Below are 16,209 nucleotides of genomic sequence, written 5' to 3'. Positions count from 1 at the left end.
TTTTGTAATATGAAAAAAATACAGCTAAATATTCTGCATCAAATATACAAGTTCTGTATCTTTTCACCTAAAGGAAAATCACTAATGACTGGCAGTTGTTAAAGACTATTAACATACGGATAATGAGTACTGCTAGCCAACAGCATAAGGTGATGATACCTACATGATTTAAAGCAGTCTACTGCAAAAGTTCAGTCATCTTCAGTCTCTTACATTATATTACTATATAATAAATGTTGGATTCAGCAAGTTGGTAGGACAACTTATATACTGGAAGCTATGAAATACATAGCTCACAACACCCAGAAAATATCTACATGAAACTTTTGGTAACAGAGATCATAACTACTTAGCTCATAAGAACAGAACAGAAGATGCTACCAGATTCCTAGTTCCCTGCAATACTGCAGGATGTTTTTGCCCTTTCAACCTGAAGAAATATGTCTTCGTGAAAAGCAAAATATAGGATCATAAGAAATGTCAGAATATCTCATGATCAATATATTACCATGAGCTATAGTGAGGGGAGTGGTAGAATAGAATAGTACTCATGGCCAAATTTTCAGGAGCTCAGCATGCAAAGTACCAAGTTACTTTAAAAATTAGACTGCTTCTTCTGGAGTCTAGCTGGGAGATGATTTCTTTTCAAAACCTGGCTGCAATAATGCACAATGTTCTTCTAGTAAAAGAGTCACTGTTGGCTGCATGTTTAATTTATGTGCATTTAATCATCCATGATAATACAGTAAGTCTTGTTGAGTACAAGATGTGAGATCAGACTGCTGCCCATATGTAGAGAACAAATTCATATTAACCACAGCAACACATATGCCTAACTTGGCCAAACCTTTTAGCCAAAATCTGGGACTTGCTAATGTATCAATATGGAAGACATATGTTCTTCAAGACATAAATTATGATGCTTTTCATCGTATTACTTGTACAGTCCAGTTTATGAAGTGAAGCAGCTTAGCAGAGCTTGTTTGGATGGATGGAAAAAGCATGAATCATAAGTGAAATAGCTCTTGTTTTATAGACACCTAGCTACTCTGGGCAATGTGGGTTAATAGAGCTAAACTAATAGTCCAGATGAGCAAGCCTTTCCATACTGTGTCCCATCTGGAAACACAGGTGACACAACTTGTCTGTTACACATTTGCTGTCTTTACTACACTCTATTTAACCAGAGAAATCAGAGCTTCTATAAAATAGCTGTTATAAAAAACTTGTATATATTTCACTAGACAGTTTTGAGCATTCTGTACATTATTCCAATGGCTGTGGCAAGTATTTCTCAGGCAGGCACAACAATTAATTAAATTAGTGGTTTAAAACACACAGGTGCTGTGCCTTCACTTTTGAAATTCCTTCTTTAAACTATTTTTATGCTGAATATTATAGTTCTGGGACAACTGATTCCCTCAATACTACTGGGAATGCTCATTTCCAGGAAATTGCTAACATCTCTTCCTTTAACTGGTATTACTTTGCCAACCTCAAATCCAAAAGACCATTCCTTAGAAAAAGCTGTTAATTCTGAAGTACTTACAGATACCATCTGTAATCCCTATTACCTTAGCTGAGTAAGGCCACCTTATACAGTTAAAACACATTCCATGTCACATTTATGATTTCAGAAAAACAAGGAGTGCAAAGCTTTAATTTGGTATTAACTTGAAGAGAAAAATAAAATTGACACTGTGGGTGCTGCCGACTGCACTTTGTTAAGGAAGGTGGGAGATTAGAGTTTACCCACCTGAGCACTCTGGACTTTATGCTCATTGTGCAGGATTTGCAGCATAAAATTTAAAGGCCAGATGGGTAGTCCAGAACTCCAGCCTGTATTCAACAGGAATGTGTCCATCAAATGTCCTTCTTGAAAGGCACAGAGAGATAAAAACGTTGATTATTCAGTATCCTTCACTATAAATGCTCAGCAGATGTGTGGGTTAAGACTGGATGGGATACTAGACAGTGTTACTTGTGCTCTCCTCACCACAGGTATCTTGGCAGGAGGGGTTGCAGGCAAATTACAATCCATCCTCCAGCACCAGCCCAAGAACTGAATATGTGGGGCAGCTCAGAGCAAAGACCCAGGCACATCGGATGTTACAAGTCAGATTTTGGTCTGGATGCAGTGTGGTTTTGTTAACATGGCATTAATAGGAATTATAATCCAGAAACTTCTAGCTCAGACAATGGCTTTCCCTGTGTGCTAATGAGATTTGCTGAGGGTCAGAGCTATACTGCAGCTGAGCCAACAAATCTATATGGTGCAGGTTCATAACCTCTTATCTCTGCTGCTTTGGACAGTGCTGTGCAATTCCTAGCTTTCCAGAACTCCTGTGCCCTTGAAAACTGACATGTCTCCTCATGCTGCACAGCATTTCTTGTTGGAGATTCAATGCAGTGAGCTTTGAGGCTTGAGAAGTTTCCTGGTGCAGCAGAGAGGAATAGCCTTACAGCCATGAAAATGTCTGGCATTTGCTTTAGTGTCCAGCCCACCTTCAGCTCCTTAGTTGAGGTAGGAGACATCCTGAACACAACAGGGTTAAAACCAATCTGACAAATGAGGCAAAGCATGGAAAATATGAAGACAGCTATTTGGTAGCACAACTGAACCCTAGCACAGCAATACCATCTGCAATCACTTAGAGGTGCCCCAGTAAAGCGTAGCCCGGAATGCCTGGCTAATAAAGTGTCAGCAGCAGGGGGATTACGAGGGAGATTTACAAGAGTGCATGAGTTAGTTGCTGCTGGAGACATCTGATACATTCTGTGTTTGATTCCAGGCTTTGAGACAGCAATGAAATAAGCCCGCAGACTAGTGTCGAGAAGCATTTAAAGTGAACACTTCTATCCTGTGTACCTGCAGCAGGCCTGGCAAAGCTGCATCTCAGCACCTTGCTTGCCAGATGATTCTGAGGCAGGGCACTGCTTGCAACTTGCTTTCTAAACAGCAGCAGAGGTAGGCAAAAGTCAAAATACCTGGTTCCCTGGCTCCTGTGATGACAGTTCTAAGGAAGACCTAGGGTTAATGCCCTGATGTGAAATTTAGCTTTCTCCTTTTCCCACTCCTCCCCCTTAAAGCTTGTGTGCTTTATAACCATTAAATTTGGGCCAAAACTTGCAAGAGGTATGGGGAATGTTTTTCAGGCTCATTTCTAATTTTCAAATAATGGTCTTAAATAAAATCTAAATTAAATGAAGCATGACTAAATATACTGTAGTGAACCCATCAACCCTGGAAAGCTTGATTAGAGGAATAAATGTTGCTTTTTCAATCTATAAGTGATGAACTTCCCAGCTACACTTTTATATGTTTTCCTTTCATGTAGTGGACTTTCCAGGAGGCAATTAGGGCAAATGATCTGGGCAAAAACAAAGAGCAAAGTATTTTCCCTTCATTGTCTAAGGCAACATAAATAAGTACTTTATTCCCTTCCTTATTAAATGAAAAGACGAAACATTTTGTGCTTTGTTTCTGCATCTGACACATAGATGTAAAATGGGTAATAACCTCAGCCACAGCTATGTCACTTATGACAAAGCTGCCTATGGCTCCAGTGGAATCACCTATATGATAAAGCTTTGTACGTGCTGAAGTGTTTGCAGGATGAAGCTCCTCACCACCCATATATCAGACTTTCTCTTGGCATTTCATCAGGCTGACGGTCCAGCAGCCCAAGTGCCCCATTGAAGATGTGAGGGACTATGAAAGGAGAAAAGGAATGGGAACAAGGAATGCACTTGCCCAACCTAAGAAAGTAATTGGAGATATTGTTCACTCTGGATATTCATCAAGCCTGGAGGCTAAATTCTGGCCCCATGGGAGCTGGTGGCAAACCTCCATTGATTTCTGTAAGGTCAGGATTTCACTAGTGATTTATGGAATGAGCTAACATGACATTTTAACAATCAGTTTTAGTAGCTGGAAGTGTTATTCATTGCAGAGGTAAAGCATTGTTTGATTTTATGTGACAGTGTACCTTTAAAAACAGGCAACCTGCAAAGCAACAATATAAAATGCAGCACTTAAATTACATTATGATGAGGAATGACACCAGGGAATGAAACCAAGGAAATGTTCCTTTTTATTCTCTCATACTTTCAAAAGTCAACAGTTACGAAGACAGTGTTACTGGTAAATTTAGATCACCTTTCCTCAGCTTTAGAGCTGGCTGACTGCAGTTTCTATCACTTCTGGCAAAACACAAGGGCTTGTTTTTCAACATGAGCTATGGATTTTTCTGAGCAAGTATGACAATCTACCAACGCACGTGAGTTGTTCATGGGGTGTTACAGGACAAAGAAGAAAAACCAGGTCTCCTATCCAAACACGTCTGGCTGAATATATACATTAATAATAACTATAATAATATCTTTGTAAATGCTGCTGTTAACTATGCTCTTCATAATAATTTCCATTTTCAACTCCAAGCTAAAACACCACCAGGAAAAGTCTTGGGACAACGTCACAGATTTTCAGACCTTTATAAACAAATCATTTTCTTGTAAAAACCAGATCTCTGTGGTCTGAGATTTTCTGTTATCATGAACAAAAAAACATTTACTCTAAGCAAGAGTACAAAGGCATACTTACAAATAGACAGTTGCTGGGTTTATTATAATAGCATGTTTTGATTTCTGATTTGATTTTCCTTTGCTCTGTTTAATTTTGGTTTGGGGTTTTTTTGTGGTTGTTGTTGTTTTTTAACAGCATATATGTAATTAAAAATGTGACCATAGGGACAAGACTGGAAGGTAGCTCCATTTTGCTTCCCCATCTCTGGGTCAGGACCAGAACACATTTATTCCATAATAATAGATAAAATTGCCCATTATTCCTCCATTCTCAGGGTAGGTGCTGGTTTGATTTTGAGGCTTTTCAGCAGACCTGCTTTCTGAACACCCTCAGCCATGCTGAGCTCTGGATGTTCTGTGCCTTCCAGTCTCAGCCCTCACTCTTCAGAGGAACGCTTGCATGACTACAGCAGCAAGACAGAGCAGCACAGACCCAACCAGCTCACAGAAGTCCAAAACCAGTTTTCCCTTGCCTCATAAAAATCACTGTTTTAAATCAAAGAACTTGGTCTGAAGCCCACAGAGAATAATAGAGTTGATAAATGAGACAGTCCAGTGGTGTTGGTGGGTTTTGAAGGGGTTCTGTCAGTGCTGTGTGTGATGCTTTCTTGGAGATTTTTGGTTTGAGGATTCTAAGTTGCAGTTCTGGGGAAAAAAAAACTATCACAATAGCAGGGGGTTTTCACATTTCTAAAGTGAATGTTTTGGTGAATTAACTTCTAACGAAACTTAATCAGGAAAGCCCTTTATTCTGCCTTAATTTTAAGAAGTCATTAGCAGTGTTCCCAGTTTTCCTTTTGCATGCCTGTTAGCTTTGTTTTTGTAACCCCGCTGTCACGCTTCTGCATGTTAAGCCATTCCCGATCATCTACGCTGCATTTTGTATTAACATAAAACAAAGGATCCAGCCCTGGCAGAGGCTCAGGGCTTCCTCACTCTCAATAAGCTCTCTCCAGCCCAATTTGGCTGTTAGTTGCTACTAAAAGCAGTCAATGACTCAGAGGATAAAACCTTGCAAGCTTGTTGATCTTTAAAATTGTTCCTTTCTACCAAAGCAGCAGCGACTCAAAGCAGTCACAGGTATGCCTGGATCCATTCAACAGACCCGTTCTTCCAGTCCTTTCGAACTGTCATTTTGTAATTGTCTAGGAAAATTTATTGTTTCTTTCAAAACAATGAGGAAAATAAAAGCCTCCTTCAAAATCCAATGTATTTTAATAGCCAGCTTTGCAGCAAGGTAAACTGCAGCCCAATCCTGCCATCTTGACTCAAGCCCTGGGTTTGCATTAAAAAAACCCCAACTCTGTTAGTGGTTAAGTGACTCTGCCATAGCTTAGAAAATTTGAGCTGGTTGAAATTTTCCAGTTAAAATGTTTTTCTTTCTATTTAAAATGACCCTTTGGAAAACAGCCCAAATATCCTCTGAAGACTGGGGGTTTCTCACTCAAAATCTAACCTGCACAATTATTTTGGGGGTGGTGGGGGTGGGAAGTGTTACCAATATCAGGAGAGAAAGTAATCTTACTTATTTCCTGAGTTTATTTGCTTGGCCATTCTCTAACTTTTCAAAAATGGCCAAAGTTTAGCACATTCACCAAATATGAAACAGGAAAAGGAAAATTATCTAAATGTCATCTATTTTGTGATGTAGAATAACAAAACAGAAGAAATTCCCAATGCAGAAAACTTTTTTAAATATTAAAAACTTTTTTTTTTTCACCATAAAATTCAGTGTTTAACAACTGCTGGGATCTTCATAGTAATGTAATTTCATGTCATCAATTATATGTTTAGAAAGAAAGAGACTTGTGTTTGAATGCATTATAAAGGTGGAAGGTTTCTTCTGTTAGACAGAAGGGGAGGGAAATGTTATCACAGAGGCTGCTTGTACTGGGACTAGGGCCTGTCTGGGATGCACAGCCTTTTATACCAGTCACTGGATCTGGTGGGGAGACTTGTGGCAGGGACCTAGGAGGGAGATGGAGCCACTTCGCGAATGGATTTTGAAGCTGTATGCCAAATAGCTAAGAAGTGCACCCCTTGCTTCCCCACATCCATCCCTGCTGCCTGACCCTCACCCAAAAACCTGTCCCCCGAGCTAATTTCTCACCTCTTCCTTTGCACTTTTGGTCAGGCTCACAAGCTTCTTCAGATCTCCTAGCTCATCCCCTGTCTGCTGTATTACTTGAAGGAAACATTTACATCATCTTTATAGCTCAGTCCCTTTGGAAGACCTTTATTCCCCCTTCATTTTTCTTATCATCAGGAGTGAAAATTAATCCAACAGCACCTCAGCACTGCTCAAAACGGACATTGACCAAGTGAGACATTTCCTACCCTGGGCTGGCAGACAGCCTTCACTGCCCTGTCACTCGGTCCCCACTGATAAGACCCACACCACTCAGGCCGGCGGGTAGCTCAATACTTTCACCTCTAACACCGCTAAGCAGTAGGGAAGCCCCTGCTTCCAGGCCCCTGGAGACTTTCTGACCACCCGAAGGCATTTAGGGAACATCTGTAAACTAATCCAGATTTGTCTGTAAAGTTTACTTCATAGTTCCCCTCCGGCCAAGGAAAGAGTGAAGGCAAACCCAGCTTGATGCCAGAACAAAGTGACTCAGATGAGCCCAGATTCCCAGCAGCACGAAGCATCAGCACCATCAGGAGATGACATGGCAGCTCGCTGTGACTTTCGCTATCTGATCAGACAATTTCTTAATCAGCAGAGACGGTGCTCGCTGTCAGAAAAAAGTTGTATGAATCAGCTTTCATCTGTAGGGAACAGGTTCTGCTTTTGCAAAACTAATGAGTGTCCAGTTGTTTTCCATATTCATTGTGTTGTACAGCACTTTCTTGCCGTTCTCAGGCTTTCCCGGCCCTGGTGGCTGCAGAGGCTCAGCACACAAATGAAAACGAGGTTTCAGCAAGGGAAATCAAAGCTAGCCAGGCCAAAGTTACTCTTAGAAGTGGAAGCTGGATATTCAAGCACAGTGGGAAGGTTGTGATTATAAGTATCTGAACCGGCCTTTTTTAGTACTTCAGTGATAGATGTGAAAAACACAGCCTCGTATTTAAGAGAACAAAGTTTTTAAAGTTTCAGATTTGGTTTTAGAAAAGTAATAGATGCCAGAAATTTCCACGATATACGTTCTCAATTTAGAATTAGGAATGGAAATTGTCTACTTAGTTAACATGATATTAAGACGTGATTTGTCAACTCATCACAAGCTTTATGTTTTGCTGAAGTAGTTTATGCACCACGTTTGCCTCTAATAAAGTAAATGTATTTGCATACCACGACCACAAGAGAGAGCTTTAGTGCTGGATGTCATGCACTGCTGTGCAAAGGACTCAGTCAGTTCAGTAGCCCAGTAATTTTAGCTGGCACTTTTTAAATATGATGAGGATACCAAAGCAAAACATCTAATAAAGACAGCAAAACAATTCCCCATTTTCTACAAGACAGGCAACCTCCCCCTGTCCTGAAGCACAAGAGTTTGAGAGGCAGGTTTTCACAACTGTGACATGTAGAAACTGACACATTTTGCCCTGCCTTGATCCTAAAACTTTAAGAGGAGCCTCAAGAAGATGCTATTTGATGGGATGTTTCCAAAAAGGTGGTGTTACATCTATTTTAGCTCTGTCTTTACAGACTGTGCTGGGTGATATAATCTTCTATACAACCTTATATATAAAATTTGTATATAGGCATATATAAGTATATATACATATATATATGCATATCCAATCTTTTCCCTACACCACCCTTCTCTGCTTAAACAGCCTCCCAGTTCTGGCCTGCTAAGCATCTAGTCTCATTCCATTCAAATCCTTACCTAAGACTAATTTCTCCCATGATATCCATAAGGACTTTAATAATAATGATTATCCTGCAGTCCAACCATCTCAAGCTCTCCACCCATCTCCTCCCTATTGTGTATTACCTTCCACTCATTTTCTTCCAGATAAAATAAACTCTTGAGGGCAGAGACCTGCTGGCTCTTCTAGTCTTCTCCTGGGTGTTGTAAAAGTAATAAGGCAATATCACACATAAAGCACAGTATTCAAATGATACTGAGTCAGATGTAAATGAGGAAAAGCAGGTCATTCAGTTACCTCACCATGAAGTGTCTAGATGCATTGCATTCCTGCATCTTCCCGGATATGGTATGTAATGAAAACGGTGAATAATCTTGTGTGTGTATTATACCTTTCCTCCTAAAGAGTACTCAATTACTTTACTAATTGACTGTGCAAAGTGTCTGCATGAGAACTTCTTTACTCATAAGCAAAATGCAGCCAGAGTGCTGGCAGGAACACAGGGCCAGCATGATTCCCAGAAAGCCCTGAGACAAAATCATGGGCTCTGAGGAAGGCAGAACAGAGGAGGAAAATGTGAGATTTGGAGATGACCTTTAACTTGATGTTTCTCTGCCTTTGCCCAGTTTCAGCAGAACAACCATTTGATTGTGTGAGAGACGTGCATTTGCATGCAGCAACCATCAAAGGGATGACATCTGCAGAAGCTGATGCGACACTGGGAATTGCTTCTTTTTTTTGCATGGAAATAAAAGTTTGGGATTAATCCTGAAACATGCAGAGCACTTGCAGTTCCCCTGGATTCAGCAGGACCAGCCCTAACTGTGCTCTTGAAATACCACACTATAGCAAGTATTGTCAAAGGCTGCTACTTGCTATAGCTATGTATTTGTTTGTTTTTAAAACATAGCCCCTGGATGTTTCTGAATTACTTTCATATATATATAGATATATCATTAACTACTTTTAACAAACACCACAGTAAGCTTCCTTAAACATGCAGTGGCCTATTACACATCCGGAAATATGAGAACATCAAAACCTTTCCCTAGAGAGAACAGGTTTTCAATACCAAAGCACTTGATGATGCATGTGATTTTGTTATCTGTATTAAAAACAGGGAAACTGAGGCACGGAAAGCAAAATGACATGTACAAAGCCAATCATCTGCTAAAAGCAGACCAGCCACCAAGAGCTGACACCAGCTTTTGGAAAAACGTGCTGCTTCTAAACCCATGGCATACCAGAAGCTGCTTCAGAAAGTGCCTCTGTCTGTTGTTCAAGTCCTACTTACAGTAATAGATTTGGAATAGTTAAAGGAATCTGTTCTAGCAGACCTGATTGTAAGCATGGAGCCAGATAGATCCTCTCATTTTATAACATGCATATGCATCTTCTAACAGGCATTGTCTATCTCTTCATCTATACCACACTCATCAGATTACACTATCTGAAACTTCTTTTTCCCCCAAGAGATCATAAAAGTTTCAGCATTTACTCAAAATGTTTTGTCGTGTTTTCAATTTGAGAGACCGTGCAGTGGCTCCAAAGATAACACGGCAGCTGCCAGTGCTTCTCATGTGTTGAGCTGAACTGTAGATGCCTGTCTACAATGGCATGCTTCCTCAGTAGTTTTAGATACTCTGAAACAGAATTTTCCAGTCTTCTCAAATATGTAAGATACGGCATGGCCAGCAGCTATTCATATTACACAACAGTGACATTTTTGAAAGCCAAGAAGAGGCAAAACAACAGTTCTTGCAGTGCACAGCCTCCAGGAGAGCCCTCCTCCAAAGTGCCTTTGGTTTCCTCACTTCTGTACTCTGCTCAAAGCCCTGAGTTAGCTATTTGTTGACCCCACTTACTGCTTTGCCTCCTTTCTTGCTCTCAAAGTGAGATTTGCTCACCTATATGGCTCTTGGTGCTGAGGTTTCAGAGGGAGACTTGTGGCCTAAGGCCAAGGCTCTCCAGCACAATCTCTTTCCAAAGGTGCCTGGGAGTGGGATGTTCAGAGGATGAGGTGTTAAGTCAGAACTGCCTGGGACATTTTCTCCTGCTTCCCATCCCAATATAATTTCCCTGTCATTTCTCCAGCTCCTGGAAGTCCTTCTGCCATCATATGGAAAGAGACTGTTTTCATTTATAAATCTCTGTTGCAGGCAGTTCAGCGCGGAGGCAGAGGGCAGGGTGCAACAGTAATTTACACACTATAAACTTTTGTAGGTTTTATTCACCTCATTGCTCTGGTATTAAACAGCATCGCGTGGCGACTGTGTAAGCTGGGAGCAATGGTGCTAGCTGCTGACTCCATGCATGCTCTGCCATGCAGGAGTTTCACACCTCCTGTCCCTGTCAGCTGTGGCAGGGCAGGAGGGAGAGACACTGAACAGAGAAGAGGTTTGTGCTGGAAAAGAGGTGGAAACAGCACATCCACCACATAATCAGTCTAACATATTTATTACTGTAATACTTAAAACTCTGCTAGGTGCTGTAAATATGTAACTATCCATGCACAAAGATGCAGCCCTTGCTGAAGAACAAAACTATGTAGAATCTGTCTGGAGTTGATGAAGGTAAGGGAACTACCTATTAGGAAGCATAGGACAGTGTCTTGTATGAAAAATATCTTAGCATAGGTCTTTCTTGATCAGTGCAAAACCACTTGGAAATAGCAGTATTTTGTCCTCTGAGGGCTGTAGAGTATGTTTGAAATGGAAGTCTAGAGAGGTGAAGAAAGTGTGATTCAGGCTGTTTATCCAAATCCCACAGGGTACATGGTGATTCACTTTCAGCGAATACGTGTATTGATTCTTTTGTCCCATGTCTGACACAGTCTAATAACAAGGCCAGAAAAATGAAAGCAGAAGCAAAATAAGCTTCATTAGGGTGCATCATCAGAGCAGCAAACCTCCAGGAGATGCAGAGCTTGACCATCCGCAAAAAACTGTGCAAAACTTCTGCTGGAAAGGCTCCTGCTCCAGCAACTGCAGTTCATGGTGGTGTCACTCCCCCCTAGCTCCCTCCCATTCCCATGGAACAAGGTCCCAAGAAACACTGTCCTGACGTAGCTGGTTAAGATTGCCTGTGTGCGCTGTAGATGATTTTATTTCAGCCAGTAGCATGGATACTGATTTAAGCCATCAACATAGCCTTTATGCTTTTTTTGCCTATTATATCCTAGCTAGGATCAGAGGGTTCTTTTGTGAAGCCTGAAGATATTCTTGCCTTGAAGAAATTGCACTGGATAAGTGTATTTTTTTCATTTTAGGCAAAGTAGATTATCAAATGATCATACACTGTTAACAGCTCAGCCTTTTCTGGACCAGAAAACAACTGTAACGTAGACCAGCTGCATCTGATACACACAGTGTTTTTAATGCTCCTGTATTGCCTCACCTGAATAATAGCATGCAGCGCTTTGTTTCAAGACTTAAGTTGTTATAGGAAGTTAAAAAAAAGACATGCATGCAAACAAACTTATGGAAACTTTTGCCTACAGTAAGTGTCAGGCAGAAGGAATGTTATTGATTGCAATAGATTTACACCCATAATGAATTTGGCCGGCTGGTCAAAAGTCTAGTGGGTGTGTAAAAGGGGAGGTGAAGTGGGGAATGACGTACGTAGCAGTTTATCTGGAGAGTGGAGCCGCAAAATGTTGTAGTTACACTTAAGTTTTATTAAAAATGCCATTCTAACGAGCCCTAGTGGCCCCAGCACATGGAAAGTGGCTTGCTGTGTTTTGAATGGCACTGAGTAACACCCCAGGGCCTTAAATCAGTTCAAGATGTGTTGGTGGCGTCTGATGTTAAGCATAGAAGGGAAATTCAAAGCAATATAGATTTAACCTAGGGACCCTTCTTTTGCCTGATGCTTATCAATAATGCAAGCGTAAGTAAGAGCCAGAAGAAATTTGGTACCAAGGCAGAGTATTATATGAATGTGTGATTTTATTAGTAATATTTTTACTGTGAGGTTTGGATAGCTGATCCAAGCAGTAAGACATTGAAATGTGGACAACAAAGAGATAAAGTCAGATATTCCATCCTGGGTATTTCTGCAGGCACTGCTTGATGTACTCTGCCCAGGGAAAATTAAACTGGGGTCAAAAAGGAACACCTTTTTTTTACAAGGCAAAGAGAGGAAGAAGAAATAGCCACAGTGCGAGTGAGCAGAGAAGTCCTGCTACACATCCCATGTAGGAGAGATTTTTAAGAGATTTGTTACATGGCAACAAGTGACCACAGAAGACACTAAGGGTAAGGAAAGAAAGGAAAATGAAAATTCTGCTAATCCCAACTATAAAGAACTCGCATATTTCTTTGTATTTATATTCAATGCCTTGCTAAGAAATTTAAATGGAGTGCCCATGTAACGAAGGGTGGATAAGAGGAGCTTTATGTCTTTAATCCAGGGCTGTGTTTCCAAACCTTGTCATAGCTAGGACACTTCTACAGGAATGTCTCAATGTCTCACCCATTTTGATGGGACAACGAAAATTATGATTTCAGAGGTATTACCAACACCAAGAAGGATTTGTCAGGTATTTGGATTTTATACAAGCAGTACATATTTGCCATCTGCCAGAATTAAACCTACACATTCCAGGCTCTGGGATGAAAGCCAGAAGACTGAGGTGCACCTCTAATGCCTGATAGATAGCCTGATGAGCTTGGGTGGTTTAATTTGTCAATGGCCATAATGGCAGCAGGAACTTGAAATCTGCTGAAACCCTGAATGTCCTTTACTGTCTATCTAATTGGTCTAGAGACAGACAACCACTGAATCATGAACAGCAATCACTAAGTTATGAAACGCAATTAGAAGGGAACCCCAACAACCACCTAATGAAATGCCAAGGACTTGGCACAAATACCTCTGGTGATACAGTGAAGAAGGAGCCCTAAACTCTTACCTTAAGCACTACTTGCTTCCTTCCCATACTGACAGCTTTAGCAACAACGTGACTTAGAGTGTCTAATTATAAGATAATTATTGTTGTTGCATTTGTAAAGGTCAGTCAGTAGAAGCTAGGACCCTAAGGGAATGGAGACAAGAAAGGCAAAGAAGGAAATGTAGCAAGGTTCGTGGGCTTTTTGACCAAGTAGAAACAGAGAGGAAGCTACAACCTTCCTCTGTAACTGGACCACAATCTGTAGTCATGCAACATTAATGGCTTGTGCTCACGATTAAAGGCAAATGCTCTCCTGGTAAAAGTGGGAGATAATATTCAGGCCATGCATGTCTCTGCCTTTCTCTATATCTGCGATGCCAAAGAATGAAGCCACTGTGGTAATACTGGCCAAGAATAACCCATACAGGTCACTGCATCTGAAACTGTCTACTCTCCTCTCCTGCTTCTATACTGCCTCAATACAAAGGAGGCAGTTTCTGGGCTGAAGATTGATTTTTGCTCCGAAGATTTAGGAGAAAGAACTGGTAAAGAGATGAAAGACAACTCCCAAGACAAGTGGCATAACAGCACAGAGAAGGTGGACTCAGAAACTGAATAGCATTAGTATTATTTCCATATTCAATGACCACCATCTAAGACAGCAGAGAACTTAGCTCAGCATAGTAAATTCTCCTTTCAAATCCACACAAAAGGAATCGGCCATACTACAGACACTGATGATCTTTTGTTGATCTTCTCCCCCTCCAAGCTTCCTGCCCATTTTTTGACACATTTTTTGACTGCCCTTGGTGGGGACCACCAGGCAGAGGATCACTCACACATTTCAGCACATTTGCATTTCAGTCCATGAAGAGAAGGCTAATATCTGTCACACAGGTACCGGGTGCATCCTGTAAGCTACAGTATATACTTAAACACTATTTTGTGGGAGGGAAGCATTCTGGGATACTAACCAATAAGTAAGTAAATAAATAAATCTGTGCAGAGACACTGATATATATCCATCTGGAAAGCTTCAGATTTCATTAGGAGAAAACATGAAGCAAGACTGCAACTAGCAGAAAGGAATACTTGGATTCAGATAATTATTGGAACAGAAGCAGGAGATATTCATTAACTGGACTTCTCTGTAGGAATAATTGCCTGATCCTAGAACAAAAATTAATTTATTTGGTGGCTATAGCAAAATCACAACTTGACAGCAACAGTATTGTCAGGAATCTTGAACTTGTCCTGTACAAATGGAACTGGCACACCTAATTTATTTTTTGTAAGACTTCAAAGAAAATAGGTCAGAATTCCTCACTGCAATTAGTTCAACTTAATATGTACATCTTTGATCTGTTAAAATATAATTATACTTTTCTAAATTATCCTCATTTCATTGAAACTGGCAAGATATGAAAGTATGGATGGATCTGAACCTAACTGAGGTTCTCCAAGGAATTGGTTTGTTATAAATGTGTGATGTGACAGCCAAGGTAAATTCATTGCCAATGAGCCAAGGCAACTTCTTCACTCCTGCAGTATTCATTTAGTATTTTTGGCACTTCCACACTAGTTGGATGAAAAGTTTTTCTAAAAAAGGAAGTATGTAGATTTTAATTTGTGAAAAATAGGTTGAACATTAGTTTAGCTTAAACCCATCTGTGTGATTTTAGCACCTTGTAGGATCTGTTTTCTAAACACAGAGCAAATTGCAAACATGGCAGCAGAATACTCATCTGAGTAGCTGATTTCAGAGCACAGTAAGAGTTGACATTAATAAGAATTATCAGATCAATCAGACATAAATCCTAGGCATGCTGTTGTCCTCTTCAGGCATCCTAAACTTTATACCTAATTCCAGCTGCATTTCTAAGGACATTTCTAACCTACAGCATTGGACTGTATTACGCAAGTAAAGAGAAGAAGTCATCACCATAAAATAAAGAGAAAACAAAGCTTTCAATGTAAAATTTAAAGGGTTAAAATGACTCAGTGGGACAAAAAACAGAAGAGTTCTGGATAGACTGGTTAACTCAAGGAGAGAAAAACTTGTTTTCAACTCTCATTATTCATGGGAAAGGTACAAGAATAAGACCTGGAATGGAGAAATAAACTGAATATATATGTATAAAGAAGATAAACAAAGGGGAGTAGAACTTGAGGTTAGATACAAGTATCCTCATTTTCAACCATCAGAAGTTTTTTGTCAAAAGATGACAAATTTTTATGGTTGGCAAAGGTTTTACAAGTAAAAGACATGATCTTACAGATAAAACTCTAGGGAAGGGAGATTGTAACTTATATTTGGCATTTCTGCATCCACTTCAGTATTTGCCCTTGGTACCCCCATGTGTGTGTCTAAGGAGGGAAAGGGAAAGAGTAAATGAACCAGGTAAACAAGCACATTGTGCAACACTGCATCTGGAAAACTGTGTCAGCCTTTAACTTGTTTAACTGGCCCTCCTATGGCAATAACACATCATTACCGCTTTCCGGTGTTTATTAATGTCATTTTTATGGTTTATTTGTAACAAGGTTCAAATTCCATGCAAATAGATGTTTAAAAAAAATCAGGGGTTTCATAGCTTTCATTACATACTGTAACAAGGAGATTGCATTGGATGTGGATAGGGCAGAGAAAGAGGCTAATGGAGCAGCATTTTGAATAGATTTGTGGTCTTATACAGGATTCCTACCTCACCAAATTCACTGAAATCCCATAGCTATCAAAATAAACATTCCAGTCAAACCTGTTATTTCAGACTAAAGATGCTCAGTTCTGCTGCACTAAGGATTTTTCATTATGACAAAAGGGTCAACACGCTCTGAAGAATATTGGTGGAGATTCATTCCCAAGTGTGGTCAAACGTCCAGGACTTCTCAGACTTAGTAGTCATCATTCCTTT

Source organism: Melopsittacus undulatus, chromosome 10 (genome assembly GCF_012275295.1).
Source record: "Melopsittacus undulatus isolate bMelUnd1 chromosome 10, bMelUnd1.mat.Z, whole genome shotgun sequence".
Classification (NCBI taxonomy): Eukaryota; Metazoa; Chordata; class Aves; order Psittaciformes; family Psittaculidae; genus Melopsittacus; species Melopsittacus undulatus.
This window is presented reverse-complemented; position numbering follows the sequence as displayed.